Raw genomic sequence first — 21,945 nt, 5'->3', positions numbered from 1 at the left:
AGTGGACTGTATTAAAAAAGGCTATCTTAAAAGCCACTGGACTGTATGTAAGACAAATAACTAAAGGTAAAAGGAAGAAGAAACCGCTATGGTTTAGCAATGATGTAAGGGCTATAGTCAATGAAAAAAAGGCTGCCTATAGGAGGTATAAAGAGTCTGGAAGTATAGCTGATAGGGAGGTGTATAAAATGAGACAGAAGGAGGCGAAACAGATAATATATGCTGCTAAAGCCTCAAAAGAGGAAGAAATTGCCAAATCTGTAAAGAAGGGGGATAAAACCTTCTTCAGATATATTAGTGATAAGAAGAAGAAAAACTGCGGCATCACGAAGCTTAGTACTGGGAATAAAACATGCATTAATGGGAATAAGGAGATTGCTGACCATTTCAATAGCTACTTCAGTTCAGGTTTCTCAAAAGACACCTTACAAAATAATACTATAGAGGGATATAGCATTGCTTCCAGCTGTACGGATTCAGCTCCAGAGATCTTAGAAGCCGATGTCTTAGAAGAACTTGAACAATTAAAGATAAATAAGGCAATGGGTCCAGATGGCATCCACCCCAGAGTTCTTAAAGAACTCAGATCTGTCATTGCTACCCCCCTGACTGAATCTGAAGTTAGTTGGGGGAAAGATCAAGAGCAACATGAGAAAATATTATTTTACTGAAAGAGTAGTAGATCCTTGGAACAAACTTCCAGCAGACGTGGTAGATAAATCCACAGTAACTGAATTTAAACATGCCTGGGATAAACTTATATCCATCCTAAGATAAAATACAGAAAATAGTATAAGGGCAGACTCGATGGGCCATGAGGTCTTTTTCTGCCGTCAGACTTCTATGTTTCTATGTTTCTATAAGACCATGAATGTCTGTGAAATTCAGGATGGCTCAGTTTCTTCCTCCTTATCTCGTACATTAGATTTATAGAAAGCTGCCCTAATTCTTTGAAAATCAGTTTTCCTTTGATGTCTGAAGCAGCGGTGTTATGAACCACTTTTCAGAGCAGAATATTTTAGTTTGCCCTTAACTAGGTATGGAACTTGAAGCCTTCCAAATATTGTTGAATTGCAAATCCCATCATTTCTCTCCGGGGGCTCTGTTCCTAGGGTTTGTAGGAATTCACTCCGTCACTAATCCAATGTTTCTTACTTTAGATGTCACCAGTTTAAGAATCCAAAATAAAATCCCACATGAGCAGACACATACATAGTCTATCCTCAGACAGGTAAACTTAATTTGAACTTGGCGATAGGATTCTCACTTTAGCGAGACATAAATCTGATAGACATCCAAGATCTCAGCTCAGCCTTAATTGCAACTTACACTGTGACACCTTTCAAACGATGTTTAAGGTGGCAAAAAAGATCGCTGACAGGAAAACAACATGTCACTTAGGTTCAAATGAAGCATGAAAGCAAAACTGGTACTTCAAATTGTATAATGGCATTGCCTCTATTGCATAAAGAAATCCCGTATCACACACACACACACCCAAATCTCTTTGAACACTTTGTGTGTATTGCATGATTATTGCCCCAATTAGAACAGCAAAGGAGTGCAATTCAAAAACATCAAAGTTTTTTTAAAGGGACAGAAAACAAAAGCAGTCTTTTAAACCAGATGAATATTCTAACCTATGTGCTTTTCCATTTTTACCATTCTGAGACGAAGAAGACAAATCAGAGCTACCATTCTGCGGTGAAGGTGGGACGGGGGTGAAATCCAGCAGGTTCTGACAGGTTCTGAAGAACCGGTAGCAGAAATTTTGAGTACTTCGGAGAAGCAGCAAATACCACCTCTGGTTAGCCTGAGAGTGGGTGGGAATGAGGATTTTGCAGTATGTTTCCCTGGAGTAGGGTAGAAACTGAGGTTTTGCCGTATCCTTTCCCTGCCACGCCCACCAAGCCACACCAGGCCCACCAAGCCACGCCCATAGAAACAGTAGTAAAAAAAAATAGGATTTCACCACTGGGGTAGGGTCCTATCTCTGGGGAGCCATATCCGTACTGTTTTAATCTTGCGCCTTCTTGTAGAAGGATGATTCAATTTGGGTAAGAGTTGATCTATCAGTGTTTTATAAAGCAGGACACGGAGGACATATGAGCCCTGCAAATGTTGTGGCGAAGGGGTACATTAGTTTATGTAGTAGTAACAGTAGCAGTACCAGCAGTATCAAGACTAGCGAAGGTAGCTACTAGGGGACTGAACCATAATTCCCCAAAAGAGAGATTTATTCAGAATCTTTAAAGTTTATTGCAGAACTCGGTAGCCCTTGACTAAGGAAACCTTTTGGTCAAAGTGGACCCTTTGAAAAGACACTAGGCATCTCAGCTTCACTCAATAAACAGTAGCAGAATTCGCTCAAGACCTCTTCCACCTCTTCAGGAGCTAGCAGCGGAAGACCCAAGAGAAATGTACTTAACTGCAGACACAAGACGTGCTAGTAACACAGTAGATAAGCTGTGCTGCAGAAACAAGAATTCAACCTGTTATATATAACAGCCCCTAGCTGTTAAAATTTAGATCTCTTTCACCTATCCCTAAAAAGGCAATGGACTTCTTGCTGCTTGTTTCTTGACCAGGGATGTGGAAAGCAGCTGGACTGTCTTATGATAAAAGGTTGTATCTTATCTATGGCTCTTAGAATTCAGACTTGGCTACTTCAGCCTCCCCCTGTTTGCTCAGGGAGATTTTGATAACTTGTCCAATATTCAGTATATGCCATCCTTCTCTAATTTGAGGTTGGAGCACAAGGCTCTCCTGTGCCACAGGCTCTCCTAGCCACAGCTGTCTTACTAATCTTTTAAACCGTACACACTCATTTGTTTAATGTGCTCTCCATTCGTAGAAGTGATAGATACATAAATCCAATATAGATAGATAGATAGATCTGGTATAGATAGATCAGAGAAAGGTCATATTCTATCAGAATACAGATAGTATTCTAAATGTTAATTATTTCGTGGAGGGCTTCCCAAATTTAAAGTCTACAACTTCTGTGCCAGAATTAGAAGGGAAAAATAACAGCTGCAGTATAGGTAGTAACCAAGACCTGTAACGCTGATGGCAGAACACACTTCTCATATCATTTCACACTTTTTTCTTCAGAGAACAAATAAGCAACTGCATGGGAAGCAGGGCAAATTATACTATTTCTCTATAAAAAGAAGTTAGGAAAAGAAATAATCCAACGCAAGTGTGACATCTAAAATACAGCTGAAAGATGAGATTAATTCAGACTTGCTCATTTGCTAGTATGAACACTCAAATGCAATTTTCCAATATTTACATTTTTTAAAACCATTATGTTATGCCCTCCCCCCCCAAAAGTTTTAACTGCATCCTCATTTGGACATTTTTAGACAGCAAGTATGGATAACAGTAAGGACAAAAAAACAAAGCACACATAATAGCAGAGAAATTAAGTCTAGCTATGGTCAGGAAAGTCACACGCTAAATCTGAGCTGGTCCGTTATGGACCAATTTATTTTTAAAAAGATGTTTTGTCCACAGGTAATCTACGGCAGTGATGGCGAACCTACGGAATACATGCCAAAGTTAGCACAGGGAGCATATCTAAGGGCACGCAAGAAATTGCTCTATGTCAGCACCAGCTGATTTTCGGCCTTCCGGAGGTGGGGGGGTCATTTTTACTTTCCCTAGGCTTCAGGGTAGCCTGCAGTGTCTGTGGATGGCGAAAAACAGACCCAACAGGCCTATCGGAAGTTTAGAAACAAACTTCCCGTTGGGCCTTTTTTCATCCTGCCCAGGCTTCATTTCCTAGCGACAACACATAGTCAAACAAGTCATTTGATGAGCTTCATCCCACTCTGGTTTCTGCAGGCATGCTGGCAAAACCAAGTCCTCAGGGCCTCGTGAAAGAGAGTCAAAGTGGGAGTGGGGGCTAGTTTTAATTTCTGAAGGATAATGTTTGAAAAGGAGGGAGCCACCACAGAGAAGGCTCTTTTTCTGGGACCCACCAGATGTACCTCCTTAGGGGATGCAATTCCTTGCCTCTTCTCTTTAGTATGTGGGGTGGATGTGACAACCAGCACTTTGAATTGCACCCAGAATCAACTTGGCAACCAATGTAGCCCCTATGGGAGAGGTATTACAGGTGCATACCTATGTCTGCACAAGACAAGGATGGCCACTGCATTTTGAACCAACTGGATCTTCCAGATGCTTTTCCCAATCCAGCTCCCATTATCCCATATTAGTACTATGAGATTGGAAGACATGAAGCTTAACACATCAAAAAGGTAACATGTTGTGGAAGTCTGATTTAGCAGAATATATGATTCACAGACTGGGCTTCTGGGTTTATAGATAAGTAAAATTTGCCCCTAGACCAAATTCAACATTTAACATTTTAGAATATTACTCCCTACAGATTCTGATGCTAGCAGAATTGGGGGGAAACGCACATATTAACTGAAAAAAGTTTCACTTTAAGCCACGGATATAAAAGCTAACAAAACATAGCATTATATGTTTTGTCCTGAAATGTCAAAATTCTCAACATCAGTAACCACAAGCAAGCATTATAATGAAATGATCTTTTAAAAAAATCTTAAAACCCTTTTGCCTCAATAGCCAGGGATTTATTCCTTTGGGAACAAAAAAAATTAGTTTCCCCCACCTGTTTTTGCTTATGTAATGAAAATAAGTGACTAAATTTAAGTGACCTAAAATATTGATATATTGCACTATCAACTTAGGTCTTATAAGCAGTTGATTTGCTAGCAGAATCAAACAAAATAAAATGTCTAATTAGAAACAGATAAAGTTTAATTAGATTGAATATACAGTATCTACTTTTATCTCCCAAGTAAAGCTTAATTCTTGGTAATATTTATGTTAGTCTAGTAAACAGCAGGATTTTTTTTTTTACCAATTTGTAAGAGTTTAAATTCTAATAAACTTAGAAGACAGTAATTCCAATAAGAACTATTCTAAGGGAATTGATTTATTTTGATTTCCTGTTTTATTAGAATCCATCTAGTAAAACTAGATGAATTATTCATCTAGCATAATTATTTTTGCATCATACCCGTGCCCAACTGTGAACCATTTTATCCTTCGCTGGACTCTCTTTAAATTATATCTTAATATTTTCAACCATGAAGGTGAATTCTTTTGTTCTTGCAGAAACAGTGTCATTTTAACTTTGCTAATTTGCAAGGCAGCACAACCAACATAAAACAAAGACAATTGCATGAACCCATTTTTTTTTCATTTACCATTATGGAAACAATGTGGTTTAATCAACAAGCCATGTGAAAACCTTTTAGTTTAGCATTTTGTGTTATTACAGTATGAAGAAAGTGATACAATCCCAATGTTAAAGGTTTAAATTTGTTAAGAATGCTGATTGGCTGACTGTGTTAAACAAAGGTAAGTAAGGGAAAATAGGTAAACATAACATTTTGAGAAGATAATGTGATTATAGAAGTATAGAATGCTGAAAGAGATTTAAAATGTTATGTATATGAAGGGGAAATTCTATTTCTTCTTTATTAACTCCTCTCTTATAAGTTACAAATTTGAAATAAGGAAAAATAAAGAGAGATAAAGATATATAAGGGAGGATTGTTGAATCACTCTGGAAAAATATATTTGCTTATGACATAAAAAAAATCACAGAATATACTATTATAATAGTATTATACTATACTATATTATACTATACTATTATACAATTATAATACTATATAATATACTATTATATACTGTTGAGTATGTATGACTCAGTGTAAATAGTTGAATTTTGTTAGACGCCTCTGATTGGCTAAGACGCTGACAGTTGGGTTTCGGCGGGAAGCCTAAAAGTATAAAAGGAGCGTCTGGAGCTGTGTAAAAGCCTGACGCGTTCCTAGCTGAAGTCACTTGTCAAATAGAGCTGACAATAAAGGAACCGTTTACAACCCGAGCTGCCTCAGACTTTTCACAGGGGCTTCGGACAGTCGAACCTACGATCTCCACCATGGACAACCTGCCTGTCAGAAGAGTATTATAATACTATTCTATCAGCCAGCAACAATATTAACATGTCTATAGAATGGAGATATGTTCAAGTTCCCATAATGGAAGATCAAATAAACAAGGAACTTTGTGGAATGCTGCTGGAACTTTTTGGATGAAAATGGAAAGAGCTAAAAATGTTTATTTATTGAAAATGTGTTGAATGAGAAGAGGAAGGGATTATGTTTAAGACAGAGGAGAGATAACAGCTTTGACTGTAACTGCTAAAATGAAGATCACTTCCTTAATTTTTCCCCCTTTTAATGGTTTTGTTTCTTGCAATTTTACCCTTTCCTTTCCTTCTTTTATATATCTTTTATTCAAGTAAAAATTCTCAATAAAGATTTTTTTAAAAGGTTACTTTGAGAGAATATGGCTAAAAATAAATATCTGACATTTGATCATTTCTGAATTTCTCAAACAGCATTGGTTTATTTCACAAATCTCCACTTAAGAAGAGAAATCTAGGAATAAAGTTATGGACTACCACAAAGTTTTCCTGTTATCTTTGTAAGTGACATGCATCCAGCACTAAAATATCTCAACTTAAAGATACAATAAGTGTTAACTTTTAGGCATATATCTAACACTAGATCACAGGGGACAAACAAGAGAAATCCCTAGTGAGAATTCCTAGTTCTTAGTGCATTAATAGAATAGAATAGAATTATTATTGGCCAAGTGTGATTGGACACACAAGGAATTTGTCTTGGTGCATATGCTCTCAACGTACATAAAATAAAATAAAAGGTATATGAAGGACCTCTGCTAAAACACAATGAGTAATAAAGGAGATATTACAAGGGCCCTTCATCAGTTACCTAGATTATTAGGCCTTCAGAGCTGTTTAACAGATCAACCTTCTAAGAGATAGACACAGCTTTAGATAATATCCTGGTTATGTGCTAACAATGGGAGCTCAGTCTCATTTCACCATGAACTCATAGATACTTTTCAAGAACTATGAAGCTCTTAGAAAAGATTCCATTCAAAACACTTCAAAAGCTAGTTAAGAAATTTTAGAAAAATCAATGCTTAACAGCAGACCAATCTTTTCTCAAAGGTTTTCAAATCAAAAACAATAATTTTATTATGGGCTGAAGTGATTTATCACATCATCTTTTTAAAAAATGAACATGCCTTTTTAGTTACAATTTAAACATCTGCTGCATTTCTTACAAACATTTGCATTTCTGTAATATCAAGAAATGTGTTGCTGCTCTTTTTATTTTTAAAACAAGGCTTTAAAGTTTGCCTATCTCTAGACTGGCTTAGACTAGCAGGTTTATATATCTCAGCATTCAAGGCAAAGAAGATGTTGCTGTGATTACATAACAAATGGACTTACACTGGCAATTTCCCAACCCAGCTGAACAAAGAGAAAGCACAGGATGGTACCAAGTAATCTTGTGCAATCAGGAACTTAAAAAGCTAGCAACTTCCAATCCTTCTCCCTATACTTATGAGCATCGTTATTTGCCTCGCTTTTCAGTGAAAGATAATACAATTAATTAAGACAACTGCTACTTCAGCCATGGGGACAGCCAGAATTATTGTACTCACATATCTCTGTTGTGCGATTCTCCTTAGGAGCCTAAACCAAATCACACAGCACTTCTTTCTACAATTTCCCCCACAAAAATTAAGCCAGAATGATATGAGAGAGAGCTACTGACGGAAAGTCACTCAATGAGCTTCCATAGCTGAGGTGGATTTGAATCAGCAGCTCTCTTTTCCTAGCTTCCTGCCCAATAGCATAACTCACCATGCATTATTCAAGTCTATCCACAATTCATAATTATAATATATTCTGGCCAGGGGTGAAATTGTAACATTTATTTAATGCCTGGTTTCTTCAAAAACAAATCATGAGTTCTAGCCTCACCTTAGATATGAAATCCACCTGGATGACCTTGGGCCAGTCCCTCTCTCACACTTCCACTCAACTCACAGGGTTGTTATTGTGGGAAAAATAGAGGAGGAAGGAGTGCTAAATATGTTTCTTGCTTTGAGTTGTTTTATAAAAAAATAAATAAAAGCAGGATTTAAGCAAATAAATACCAGCGATCTGCATAACTATAAAAATGTTACCTTTGAAGCTTGTCGATGCCACCGGAAGTACTCTGCAAAAGTGAAATAGCAGATGTAGTAAGTCTTACTCTGAGGTTCGGAGGAGCTAATTGCTAAACAGTGTTGGTGCTTTTTAACTTCTTCTACCTGCATGGGGATGGATGGAAATACATATATTTAAAAACAAACGTATTAATTTTTAAGACAGAGGTTAAACTTCTAAAATACTAATGAATTAAAAATACAGTTAAGAGCGGAAAAAGTTGCAAGGATAAATAGGCGGTCAACCTAACAAAAGAAATGGATACATTTAATAAAAAGAATAAGAAATTTCAATATGAATATGAAATTTGGCTCATTTCACTGAGCCAAAACAAATCAAAAGTTGTAATAAGTCTTCAGATTATACATCTTTGAAAAGTGTTCAGAAACCTCAAATCGTGCAGAATGCAGCTGTGAGAGCAATCATGGGCTTTCCCAGATATGCCCTTGTCTCGTCAACACTCCGCAGCTTGCACTGGCTGCCAATCAGTTTCCAGTCACAATTCAAAATGTTGGTTATGATCTATAAAGCCCAACATGGCATCGGACCAGAATATCTTCGGGACCGCCTTCTGCCGCACAAATCCCAACGACTGATTAGGTCCCACAGAGTTGGTCTTCCCTGGGTCCCGTCGACTAAACAATGCCGTCTGGCAGGACCCAGGGGAAGAGCCTTCTCTGTGGCGACCCCGGCCCTCTGGAATCAACTCCCCCCCTCCAGATTAGGACTGCCCCACCCTCCTTGCCTTTCGAAAGCTCCTAAAAATCCACCTATGTCGCCAGACATGGGGAAACTGATAAGGGGTGTATGGTTTTTTATGTATGGATCGTTAGGTTGTGTGGTTGTTTTGTTTATAAGAAGGGTTTTTAATTGTTTTTAACATTAGATTTGTACATTGTGTATTGTTGTTGTGAGCCGCTCCGAGTCCTCAGAGAGGGGCGGCATACAAATCTAATAAATGATGATGATGATGATGATGATGATGATGATGATGATGATGATGATTATTATTATTATTATTATTATTATTTCTGAGATTACGCTCCAAGTAGTAGTATAATGGCCCATAATTGATACATAGGATTTCATTCTGAGCTTAAGCTCCAAGTAGTATAATGGCCCATAATTGATACATAGGATTTCATTGTTAATTAACAATGAGAAACAACTGTTAACTGTAAAATCAATTAGATAAATTCTCAACAATCCATTTTACTACCAGACCTTTTTAACAAACAAAAGTTAAAAATGACACTTTTGTTTTTCTTGTTCATTGCATACATCAGGGGACAGGGGGGGACGGGATGGGGGGACAGGACTGGGGGAATCCGGTGGGGGGGGTTACTGGTCTGTGGCCTGCTGGGAACTGGTTTATGCAAGTGGCGGGCAAATGAGCAAAGTTTCATCTGCGTATGCATGGGATCTAGGATACATGAAACCATCCCTCCTCGGTCCCTGGAATACAATTTTTTCCCCCTGAAGCTAGAAGATAGATTAGGGGCCACTGGCATACACTATTTTTGGATGAATGCAGATGTACAAAGCTGAACTTCAAGTACAGCAATATATAATCTATACTCCTGATGTAGAGGTGAACATAAGAATTAGCTGGTTTATTCAAAGATACTTGAAAAATGCATCTCTCAATCTCTATTTTGATTTCCAAGAATGTTGCATATCGGATTGCAACTTGTCTCTTTGCTAATCAATCAAATCCCTTATTCTGATGTGCACTCGAATAACAATATATTGAGGTGTGTGGTTTTTTTAAACCAAAATACATTATATTCATGTTTTTAAGGATGAATGAAGAGTACAAACAAATTATGCTTTCCATACCTATCTGGTTTAGTGTTCTCTTTCCTAGGAAACCCCAAGTAAGGTTTAAGGACTTGCTCATCAAAGAATACTGGGAAACATTTGCTTCTAAATCCTTAAGTACTATATCTTATCAGGTTTGGTAGCAACAACTGGAGTAAGTTTTGCAAAGAAGCATTTCTGCTCACTGTAATTTGTAATACAATTTTCGGAGAAAAGTATCCATTCTTTTGACATGCTAGATCAACCTTCCATATCTTGATACTCTCAAATATCCATGATGAAATTAAATGCTGATTTCTGTACAGGGAATAACACAATGACCAGATTGCTGAATGCAATCCGGATAGTATTCTCCAGCTAAGGGATCAAATTATTGGTCAACCTGTGTTTGTGTCTCAAGCAAACAAATCCTTTCTATAGCAAATGCAGTGGGTAATGTGGTTGTGTAATCATCCCAAGGACTCACTAAGCAGCACTAATTAAATCAGCAATGACTTATAACATAACTTCTCTTCCCGTGCTTGTAACTCTTAGTTACTGTACGGTAAGCAAAATTTACAATACCAGGGAAGTCTGGTCACTTTGTGGTTTCAATGAGCGGACAAAAACATTGAACTCCACATGGTTGATAGATTTCTGCTTCTAGATGCTCATAAATCTCGATATATTTAAAAGCCAACATTATTCATGCCCTCAGAACACTTTTTATGTTCCACAGTGGATGTCAGAATCTCACAGCCTAGATCAGTGATGGCGAACGGAGCCATATCAGTGACACCCGGAGCCATATCTGCTGGCATGCAAGCCATTGCCCTAGCTCAACCCCAACCTGCATGTGCATGCCAGCCAGCTGATTTTTGGGTTGCACAGAGGCTCTGGGAGGACATTTTTGGCTTCCAGAGAGCCTCCGGGGGGATGGGGAAGGGTATTTTTACCTTCCCCCGGCTCCAGGGAAGCCTTTGGAGCCTAGGCAGGGCAAAACAGTCTACTGGGCCCACCAGAAGTTGGGAATCAGGCCATTTCCAGCCTCCAGGGGGATGGGGAGAGGAAGCTGTTTTCGCCCTATCCAGGCATTGAATTATGGGTGTGGGCACTCACGCATGTGTGATGCCGCGCACCTACGCTCATCGGCACCCAAGGAAAAAACAGATCGCCATCATTGGCCTAGACAGACTGAATAAGTCAAGAGTGTTATTTAAATGAGGTTATACAGTATATGTCTAAGCATCAATCTGAAATGATTTGGGTCTTGCAACACGAAATGTATGGATTAGTTGGCCCCACTAGACATACACTATGGGTGCATGAGATTATGCCTATCTCTCCATGAATAGCCACTGATTAAAAGCCCAGGTCAGGATTTTTTGATTGGGGAATGGCATCCTATCTACATTCCCAATTTATTCTCCAAGTGGAAAATATCACTGTCCTCAAGAGCAACAGTGTGCAAAAAAAAAAAAGATGTGCAAAACAAACTTCTTCACATATAAATACCAAATGAGTACGCCATCTAAAAACAGTAATTGCGTTATCATCTGACAAAATAAAGGATACTTTAGAGAAACTGAAAATCTCATTAGGACATATCTTATTTTACAAAGATGGAGATTTATATAACCTATATCAATTGTCTTGCCTGAGGCTGCTTCTTGATTTTAAATTTGCTGTTACAGATTCTAGGTTTAATTATTTTGCCTATTAGAAACTACAGATACACACACATAGGTATACTAATAATGACATATTATCTTTTTTTTTAATACGATTTTTCGAGCAAAAATTACAAAAGCAGATGGGTAAGCAGAAAGGATTACAGATGTGCTCATAATTACTCCGAAACATGATGTGTTTTATTTCTTCATACTGCTCTTGCAATTTTTTTGGTTTGTTTAATTTCTTAGTTTTAAAATATGTGATTTTGATGATGCACTATTTATTTTAATTTTAATACACACACACACACACACACACACACACACTGAAATTGTCAACTTGCCTTTCCACCAATTAATGGGAGCACATGCATTTTTCCAGTTTCGCTTTCTTTCACTGATGATAGGCACGTCCCGCAAAGGGTAACTTGGCGTCTTGTCCATCGGTTGACCGGCATTTTCCCTTTTCTAACATTGTCTATTCCTGAGAGCTGAATCTGATCATAGTTGACAGTACACCTGGGCTTTCCTGGAATGAAAACAGCAAGTAACTTTATCAGTCAAGAGTGCTTTTCCAATTATTCTTCAGCATGCTCTAGATAGCAGAACAAAATGAAGATCATATCCCCAAAGACAGCAGAACTCCAAATACCTCCAGGACCGTCTTCTGCCACACGAATCCCAGTGCCCGATAAGGTCCCACAGAGTTGGCCTTCTCCAGGTCCCATCGATTAAACAATGTCGTCTGGCGGGATCCAGCGGAAGAGCCTTCTCTGTGGCAGCCCCGGCCCTCTGGAATCAACTGCCCCCAGATTAGAACTGCCCCCACCCTCCTTGTCTTTCGTAAATTGCTTAAGACCCACCTATACCGCCAGGCATGGGGGAATTGAGATATCTCCCCCAGGCTTCTATAGTTTTATGTATGGTATGTTTGAGTTGCATGGTTTTTAAATGTTGGGTTTTTAATGTGTTTTCTTTTAAACATTAAATTTGTCACATTGTACATTGTTTTTATTATTGTTGTGAGCCGCCCCGAGTCTGCGGAGAGGGGCGGTATACAAATCTAATAAATTATTATTATTATTATTATTATTATTATTATTATTATTATTATTATTAAATACATGGAAAAGTACTGTCCTATCAATTGCTTTTTAAATGTTTAGCTCCAGGAATATTTTAAGGACAATCATCTTATATATAAATAATTATGTGGATAGAAAAGTCTATGGACAAATTTGCAGATATGATTACCAGGGAGAGTGGCTTAAATTGCCATTCAGAAACATGAAAAATATATTAAAGGCGCAAAACAAAAGTCGCACACTGCCATTCCTAAGAGCCCCAACTCTGTTATCCCAACACAAGATTGAGTCGATCACTTGACAGAGGTTCTAAAAATGGAAAAGATTTAATAAGATATTATAATTATATTGGGATGAATATCTAAATTTTCAACAGCAAAAAAAAAAGACCCTCAAGATTAAACTATTAGTAGAAAAGCTTCGGAAGAAAGAACTTTCTGAGTGTCAGCGTACTGATTCAATGCTCAAAAGGAGACTCTTTAATGAACAGTCTGCTTCATCTCCAACCCCTTTAACACAATATACACCCTAACGCACCAAAATCATTTGATTAGGATGGGACAACTCTCACTTGAATATTAGAGCAGCAAGATTTTCCCACATAAGTTGTAGTATCCACCATTTCTTTAGACCAGTGCTTCTCAATTATTTTCTGTTATGCCCCCCCCCAAGAAGAAGTAAACATTTTGCACACCCCCCCCCACTGCTTTACACCATTTCCTTACTAAGAAGGCCAAAGGTGAAAAATGTGAGAATGCTACACAGCATTCCGTCTACCGGAACCATGGAAGATACATTAGGATAGCATTGATTAATGAGATGAAGCAAGCTCTGCCAAGACTTTGCCGGATGAACAGTTTTCACTCATCGTTTGTTCTGGCCTCCATTTGACTCTTGCCATGCTGTGCCTATGGCTGATCCACAAAAGTACAGAGTCCAATATTTCAGGAACATATTGCCTGTACTAGCTGGATGTCTCCATCACAGAAATGGCATTTCAGTTAATTCTGGGCACACGGTCAAGATGTGCCCAATAAACAAGGAAGATATTTCTCTCTTACCTCAATTCAGTCAAAACTGTTTTAGAATTTTGCAAACAAAATTTTCATATTCTATGAGATTTTATAAAATTGAATGAAATACAACATAGTAAGAGTAGGATTATTAGCAATGCCTATTTATTTTAGTACACTAATCCAACAGTAATATGCTAATTTAAGATGGAATGGCCAAAAGAAACTGCCTAAATTACAAAAAGCAAAACTGATCCTGTCATAGTACGATTTATAAGCTGACATGTGTTTCAAGGATTTAATTTTAAAACTATTTTAAAACAATTAATACAAAAATTATTCCTTTTGTTTTTTCGGCTTCTGTTTGATGTTCCTAAATTATGAAGCAAAACCATTTGTTTTTCAACATAAAATCTTTTTGGGATTTTGAAATATGTACCCCAAACCATACTCAGGATCTCGGTAGCTGGCTGGTATAACTTTATTTTATTTATTAAATTTATATGCAGTCCATCTTGCTATCAAGCAACTCTGGGCAGTTTACAACATGAAAAAGACAATCTTATATATTAATATAATTTAATATTAAAATTGTTCTAGCTTGGGAGAACGACAGGGTCAGGAACTGAGGTGACACGGTTTTGTAACGAACCCCCTTTAATGAGAACATCTGTTACCAAAGCAAGACAGAAAGCAACTTTCTGTCAAGCTGCTATTTATATAGCGGTTGTCAAGATGGGCAGCAAATGGCGGGCTGTAACTTTCTCACCGGATTAGCCGTCAGAGTACAGAGTACAGCCAATAGGAAAACAGTTCCTAGTTGCTAGGTAGACTTCGAGCATGGGGACACAACAAAAATCAACAATTAGTCACTATACCAGTATACAACAAGTTGGAGGTGGTGTCTTTTAAAAAAAAAAAAACCCCACTAAACACTTCCAGTATGGGACGTGCCTCTTGGGACTTCAGGCCAATCAGCAAAGCCAGGTTTTGAGGCCCTTCTGGGAGGCCAAGAGGGTGAGGGTGGATCTCACCTCGAGGGGCATGATTTCTACAGGGTAGGAGCCATGGCAGAAAAGGCTTTTCTCCTGGACCCCGCCAGCTGGAATTCCTTGACAACAGGGTCAAGGAATAGATAGATTATTAAATATATCTAATAAAAGAAACATACTTTTTGATGTATAAAAACATTTCTAAAAACAATTCACATCAAAATCTGTACATACCACCTATATAGGATATTGGAGAAGAGATCAGATACATCAAGGTGCAGTGACAAACAAATCAACAAATCTGGATATAAAAACAAGAGGAGTCAGATTCCAATACACAGAAAGGCTGGTCTCTTTCTTTTGTGATCCCAAGTTTCTCTTTCAACCACTTTTCATGGTCTCATTTTACCCCACATGCCCTCAGAAATCTCACTTAATCAATTGAATTATTTCTTGCCACAGCTTTAAAAATCCAGGCTTGCAGCTACAAAAAGGCAAGCAAAGTGTAAAAATAAATGTATGCTCAAGCTCTTGAGAGGCAGAAATTTTAAGCAAGATTTAAATGGGCCAGTTTGAAACATCACACCCTAAGGCACCTTTTTGCTTTCAGATCCAAAAAAGAGCTGCACAGATTAATAGATATCAAGTCAGTGTGTCAATGAACATTGATGTCATAAACAAGATCCATTTATAGTTAACTTTATATCTAGAACTAATATATATACATATATACAGTATATTAAAAGTTAAGCTGATGATCAAGACTTTTAGAGAGAGTCAGCAGGCAGGCTGCATTCAGCATTATGGATCTTAATAAATTAAAGTAAATTTAATATCAGAAAAGTGTTTTTCCTTTTCCAATGATTTTCACACATGAGAAACACAAATTCATTCCAAGATTCAATCAATCTAAACTGGGCCTGTGAGAGTGAGTTTGACCTTAGATTTTAAATAAAGCTTGTTCAGATAAAATAAACCACAGGTTAAATAGCATGGCTCAGCTGTTTTTGACAATCTTCAGACTTTTTAAATATCCCTATCCCTTTATTTGTATTTTGCACCAGAACACTTTTACAAACCAAGGCGCATCATTTTGAAAATGAGAATTAGTTCCATCTAGAAAACAGAAACATTCAGTCTTTCACATATGCATATTTATTTTGTCTTCTGCCTAATGAAAGGTGTCACACATGCCTTAAGCCAGCATTCCCCTAATTTCCACTCAGGTACAGGTAGTAGCTGATGATGCTTTCTCTCCTAAAGGTCAAGTAGTAACTTTTCTGACCCGCTTCTTTTATTGCAAATATGGAGAGAGGGGTGTGTGAGAAAAAGAGTATCTGCAGATAGTAGAAAACTACTATTCATTTATGTACACCCACACCCCCATCTAGAACCCTCCCAGGTTCCTTCAGACAACCTTCATTCCTTGGCCATGAGCCTCCTGAAGAAATTAATAGAGAAGAAAGTTCCAAAGGCCAATCAGGAGATCTACTTTTTTCACAGATCTCTTGCACCTTACTTTTTCTTCCAACTTATAACCGAATTATAAACAATACTGGGAAAAGTAGACCAAAGGTATCAGAAGTCAGAACATTTCTGATCCATTTCTGGAAAACCTTCCAGAAGTAACAGGGACCAAAATAAAACCACCAGGCCCATCACATCTTTCCCCCACTCGCTTGAAGCCCGATTTCCCACACTTCAGGGACTAGAGGTGCTATTAAAATACTCAAAGGTGAAACTATTCCGCGCTGAGAGTAGGAGAGCAGATCTTCCCATTCCGGTCGGAAAGCAGCTCTATCCCCTCGCTTCTGCTCAACCCACGAAGCGGCCACGGTTAAGGGATGATTCACACGCTCCCCTGAGCACAAAAACACACCTCCCATTCATTCCCTCACCCACCTGTATAGAAACGGAAGAGAGGCAGCCGGTCTCCGAGTCCATGCCCTCCTCCTGCACCCGCCACAGGTCCCGGAAGCCCAGCTGTGAGAGGTAGTCGTTTTGAATCTGCAGGGGCTTCTCGTGCTATTCCAGCCGGCGGGCGGTCTCCCCATGGAGCTGGACGTACAAGGCCGGAGGCTGCTGCGGAGAGGCGGCTTCCCCATCAGCAGGGCAGGAGCTTCCCCGCAAAGCTTTGCCCCTGCCCGGGGAGTCCCCCGAAGCTCTCCCGAGCCAGGATTCCAGACTGTGGCCCGAATGCGGGTTGCCTGGCCGGCGGGGCTGATTCCACCCAGGCCACGATCCCGCTCCGTCTTCTTTGGCCGCTGTCGGCGCCAGATCCGCTTGCGACGAAGAACACGACGAAGAGCCCCCGCCTCCGCTATAAGGATCCAAGCAGTCGAAGGCGCTCTCGGCGCTGGGGCTGAAACTCTCGGTATCCGACCCTCCCAAGAGGGACGGGCAAGAGAGCGAGGGGCCGGACAGGTAGAGTTCTTCGGTGCGGGGCGGCGAGAAGGCCCATCCAGGGCTGCAGTCGGAAGGGGAAAGGCTGGGCTGCCCGCTCGCCCGGCCGCTCTCCCCTCCATTGAGAGCCAGGCGCCTGGGCCGGACAGCCGGCGCCTCTCCGGCTCCCAAGCCATTGGCGGCCCCTCGACGGCTTCGGGGCCTTCTCCCGACTGGGATCGGGGTGAAACTTCCCCCCGGGGAAGTCGGAACCTCCGCGGGCTCGGGCAGCGCCTCTTCTTTCCCGCCTACTTGCAGGAGCAAACCCCCGCCTTCTTCCTTAGGGGGCAGCGGAGGCTCGGCGGCCGCCTTCCCCCACAGCCGGCCAGCGCTACTCCCGCCTCGCCGGTGTCCGAAGAAGAAGCCGCCGAGAGATTCCTCTTCAGCCGGCCTCTCCGCAACAGGAGGGAGTTGGCGCCGTTGCCGGCAATAGCCGCCACCGCCGCCGCTGCAGTCTCGTTGGCCGCTAGAGCCAAGGAAGCGCCGCAGCCGGCCCCTCGTTTCCTTCGCCGGTAGTGTTGTTAGCCGCCGACCAGCCCCGTTCTGGCGGCTCCTGCGACGGCTGTTCCGTCGCCCCCTTCCAGCGGGCTGGGTCCTCCTGCGCCGTTGCCGCTCTCGAGGCCGGGGGCCGAGTTGCTCGGCCGCTCCCCCTTGCAATTCATCGCGGCCGGCGTTTCTGGGCTCCCGAGCTGGAGTTGCTGCGCAGGTTCGATTGTCGAGCGGCCGAAGCGGGGGGAGGGGCCCCCGGGATTACGTAGTAACAGTGAACATTCCGTCGGTGTCTCTCAACGTTCCGTTCCTCTCAGCCTTGCCCCCCGCACAGCTGCTGCCGTTATCGCGAGCGCCATTAGGGACTGGCGAAGAGACTGGCTCAGCGGCGGCAGGCGGCAGCCACCGCCTCCTTCCTCAGTCCCTCCCACCCGCCCGGCGTGGCCTCTCCTCTCCTCTGGAGGCTCCTTATGAATATTAATTAGAGCAGGCCTCTTACGAAAGGGGGTAATCTTCTGCTTTGCCTCCCTCCCTCGCTCGCTCGTCCTTAATACCGTTCGAGCGCCTTCTTAATATTCATGAGGAGTGACGACACCCCTCGTGAGTTGGGAAAGGGCGGGGCTCCGGGGATAAACAAAACATGATCATTTGCGCCTAAAAGATTGAACGGTGGGAGAAAAATCGACCGAGGAAGAGGTTGCTGGGAAACGTAGTTCTTGAAACGCAGCTCTGCTTCCCGAGGTCTCCCAGTGCAGACTACATGTCCCTTTAGCCATCGCGCCCTCTTCGTTAGGCGGGAGAGAAAAGGCAGTTTCCCCAGGTTTCCTTCCTCGCTCTTTTGGGGGGCTAGTGGAGTGTGCAGGCTTTAGTAGTTCTCCTTTGACCTCTACATTCTGCATGTAGTGTGGTGGCTTTAGTTGTCCTTTATCTATCCTCATCCCTATTTGCCCTCGACCTTCATATATACAGTAATTCCATATTTGTTGAGGTTTTCACAGATACAAATGTTTGCACGTAGGCAACAGTGGCGAATATCTCTAGCTTTGGTGTAGGGTGGGAAAATATCCTCATTTGCCCGTATATTATTTGCATATAGGCATATTATTTGCAATAAGGGTATACTTGTTCTCAATATCCAGATACTTATGATACTGCACTTTACCAGCATTGAATTCACTGCTCATTCAGAAGACGTTTTATTGCAGTCTTGATTCGTTTCTCTTTGAGACATAGCAATATGAAAATATCCCAAACTTCGATTAGAATGCTATGGGGAGTGGGGTGGAGTAAAAGCATTCCTGTATCCAAAGCAAATGGCCAGGCAGGAGTTTGCCACTGTTTCTCTGTGGTTTTGATTAACCTGCAGGTCTGGTCACATATTAAGACCTTGACATTTTTGTCCCTTTATCAAATCCTTTCTAAAGTTCTGAATAGACAAATGTAAATAATATTAACGAGTGGGAACTGTTCCAGATAAAGCTGCCTTTTGCAACTGAGTGATGCAAAACTGATGGTGTTAGCATTAGCATTGCTAACTGGTGTACACTTAACACAATGCTAAGTGTGCACCAATTGTTTTGTAATAGCACCCAAGGCACGTATTAAATGTAAGGTCTGCTATCTACTTTTTTTCTCTTTCTTATCAACAGTTGATAATTCTGGGGTATTATGTGGCGGGTGTTTGAATTTTAACGTTCCAAAGCACTTCTTTATTTTCTTTCTTATTGTTATTACTTTATCTATTTGGGGCTTTTGTTATTTCTGGCTTGCAGGCAAATGATAATTCTTGCAGATCTTTCAATGTATCATTGTTACTACTTTGTCATGCCATTGTTCGTGGTCAGTCTGTGGTCAGTCTGTGTGATGATTTTGCAGCAATGCTCCAACCAGGGTTTCTTCAACTTCTTTTCTTTTGTAAGCATTCTTAGGGCTTGCTATTATGCAAAGAGAATTAGCCCCTCTATCTTTTTCTTCAACTTTCTGGCTCCTAGCCATTGCCAGGACTTCTTGTTATCTGTTTTACCTGATAGTTTTTCTTTGTGTACTAGCTTTGCCTTGCAATGTACCTTTTCTATTCTTCATTTGGTCTTTTTATTGGCAAGCTTGATCTCTACAGTATTAAATAAGCCTACAGGATGTCCTAAAGGATCTTCTTGTCCTTTGAATACACTTCCAATGCCCTTTTTTCTTCTTCAACTGTCTTTGTAGATACATACTGTTCTGCCAGCGTGTCCCAACCACCCGTAATTACAGGGTAATTAGTCCAAAAAGACACATACCACATGATAGAAGGAAAACCAAAAGTCTTTATCAACAGAAAAGCAGAAAAAGCTCCCTTTTTAAATGTCAAAGGGATTTTCTGCTACACACAAGGCACAGGTTAAATGCAATCCAATTTCTCACCCAGCAGCTGGGAAATTGAGTCCAATTCCAAAGTCCAGAAAGGCCACACACAGTCTTGAACAGGGAAACAGCAAAACCATGATCTTGACGAAACTATGAATCAGATAAACTTCCACCAGGCTAAACCAACATGCTGCTCTTTTTATCTGTAGCCCTAATTACAGCAGCCCCACCCACCACAGGTTGCCTCACTTATCTCCTGTAATAATCCTTCAGTTGTTCTCTCCTATGCATCACTCAACGCATGTGTGGGTCTCTCATAAGTTCTTGTTCAGAATCCAGAGGTGATAAAGATGATTGATCTCCTCCTGGGCTGTCTGCCAAACTCCCCTCTTCCCTGCCAGTCAAGCTTCCTTCGTCAGAGGAGACTTCGTCGGGAGATTCTATCAGGACCAAAAACGGCCTGTGGCATGTGGATGTTTCCCCCACCTCCACCTCCATATTCCTTGGGGCAGGAGCTGGGGCAGAGCCAACCACAACACATACACTGGGCAACATTAACATTAAGCTACCCAGAGTCACAGTAGGTGAGATGGGTAAGATAAAACCTTAATAAATAAGTAAATAAATAAGTAAACATTACATGCTTATCTATGCTCCTTGGTAAGAAGATTCTGTCAGTGTTACTGAGTGGATGAAGAGCATGATTCATTTTCATTATTTTTTAAAATTCTTCTAATTCTGTTTAAGTCCTGTTCACTATGCCAGTTGAGTATCTAATGGCTGGAATTGCCCAGGTGTTAATTGCCTTGATGGTATTTTCTTCACTGACTTTAAAAGCTTCTTCATTCTCGTGATGTATTCACTACTAACCTTCTTGACTTCAGTGTGCTTGACATTGTCGTTTGAAGGTGTCCCTGTATTTTGTGGTGCTCTTCCATCCAGAGCAGCAATTCAATATCAGAGGGTGTTTTTCCATACACCTTCATATTGTGTAAAGGAGGTAAGATAGCTAAATGTTTTTGATGGTTGCTAACTATGGCATGACTTGTTCAAGTATTGTTGACAGAGAAATAATGAGTCTCCTTGAAAAATTCCTCTCTTGATATTAACCTGTCATCATTGACCAGCAACTGCGTCTTCCATTGTGCTATTCATCTTTGCACAAGGCTTGATATTTCTACTAATTATTGTTCTTCACAGAGTCAGCCAGATATTTAAACTGGGTTACAATATTATGATTTAAACTGATCCTCAGTGACTCCAGTCTAGGCACTCAGAACAATGAAACTAATTACATAAAATCAATAAAAGATAAAGATTAAAAAATGGTGCGCTTAATGGCTCTCACTCACCCTCACCAAGGCCTGGATGGACAGCCAGGTCTTCCCAGCTCTCCTGAACAACAGCAGAGTGGGAATCATCCAGATCTTAGAAAGAACTTTGTTCCAGAACAGGTCTTCTTACAGAGAAGGCACATTTCTGGAGTCTGGATAAATGACACTGTTTTCAATTGAAGACATCCAGAGGGCACCAACCCTGCAGGATAGAATCTGCATGATTAAAATTACAAGAGAGATATCCAAACCAAGTAATAATTGCAGCCATAGGATAAGAAAACAACAGCCAATGCTGGAATATTGACAATGATTCCGATGCCAGTTCATGCGAAACAAAAATAATCATAAGAGAGTACCAGCAAATGTCAGCATATGCATAACATTCATGTTGAATGCAGAACTGCTTCCATACTTCAGCCCCATCTTATTCTTTGTTCTCCGTTTTGACTATGGTACCACTGATTAATTTGCCAAACATGCCTCTGAAAGCAGAAGGGAATTGTCCCTCTCTTTCTCCAGAGGAAGCCTAAAGAGCCTGCTCCTCTTAGTGATTGATTAATAACTGCAGCTTTTGCCTGTGGCTGTGCACCCTTCCTCCTACAGGCTCTCATTCTGTAAAGGCTGC

General features: G+C 40.6%; 1 pseudogene; it reads right to left on the bottom strand.

Annotated features, from left to right (window-relative positions):
• Positions 1–17,898, bottom strand: part of LOC139165442 (PH domain leucine-rich repeat-containing protein phosphatase 1-like) — a 40,727-nt pseudogene extending 22,829 nt beyond the window's left edge.
• Between the last annotated feature and the right edge of the window lie 4,047 nt (positions 17,899–21,945).

The sequence above is a fragment of the Erythrolamprus reginae genome, chromosome 3 (genome assembly GCF_031021105.1).
Source record: "Erythrolamprus reginae isolate rEryReg1 chromosome 3, rEryReg1.hap1, whole genome shotgun sequence".
NCBI classification, from domain to species: domain Eukaryota; kingdom Metazoa; phylum Chordata; class Lepidosauria; order Squamata; family Dipsadidae; genus Erythrolamprus; species Erythrolamprus reginae.
Note: the sequence above shows the minus strand (reverse complement) of the source record. Positions and strands in the feature narration are given on the sequence as shown.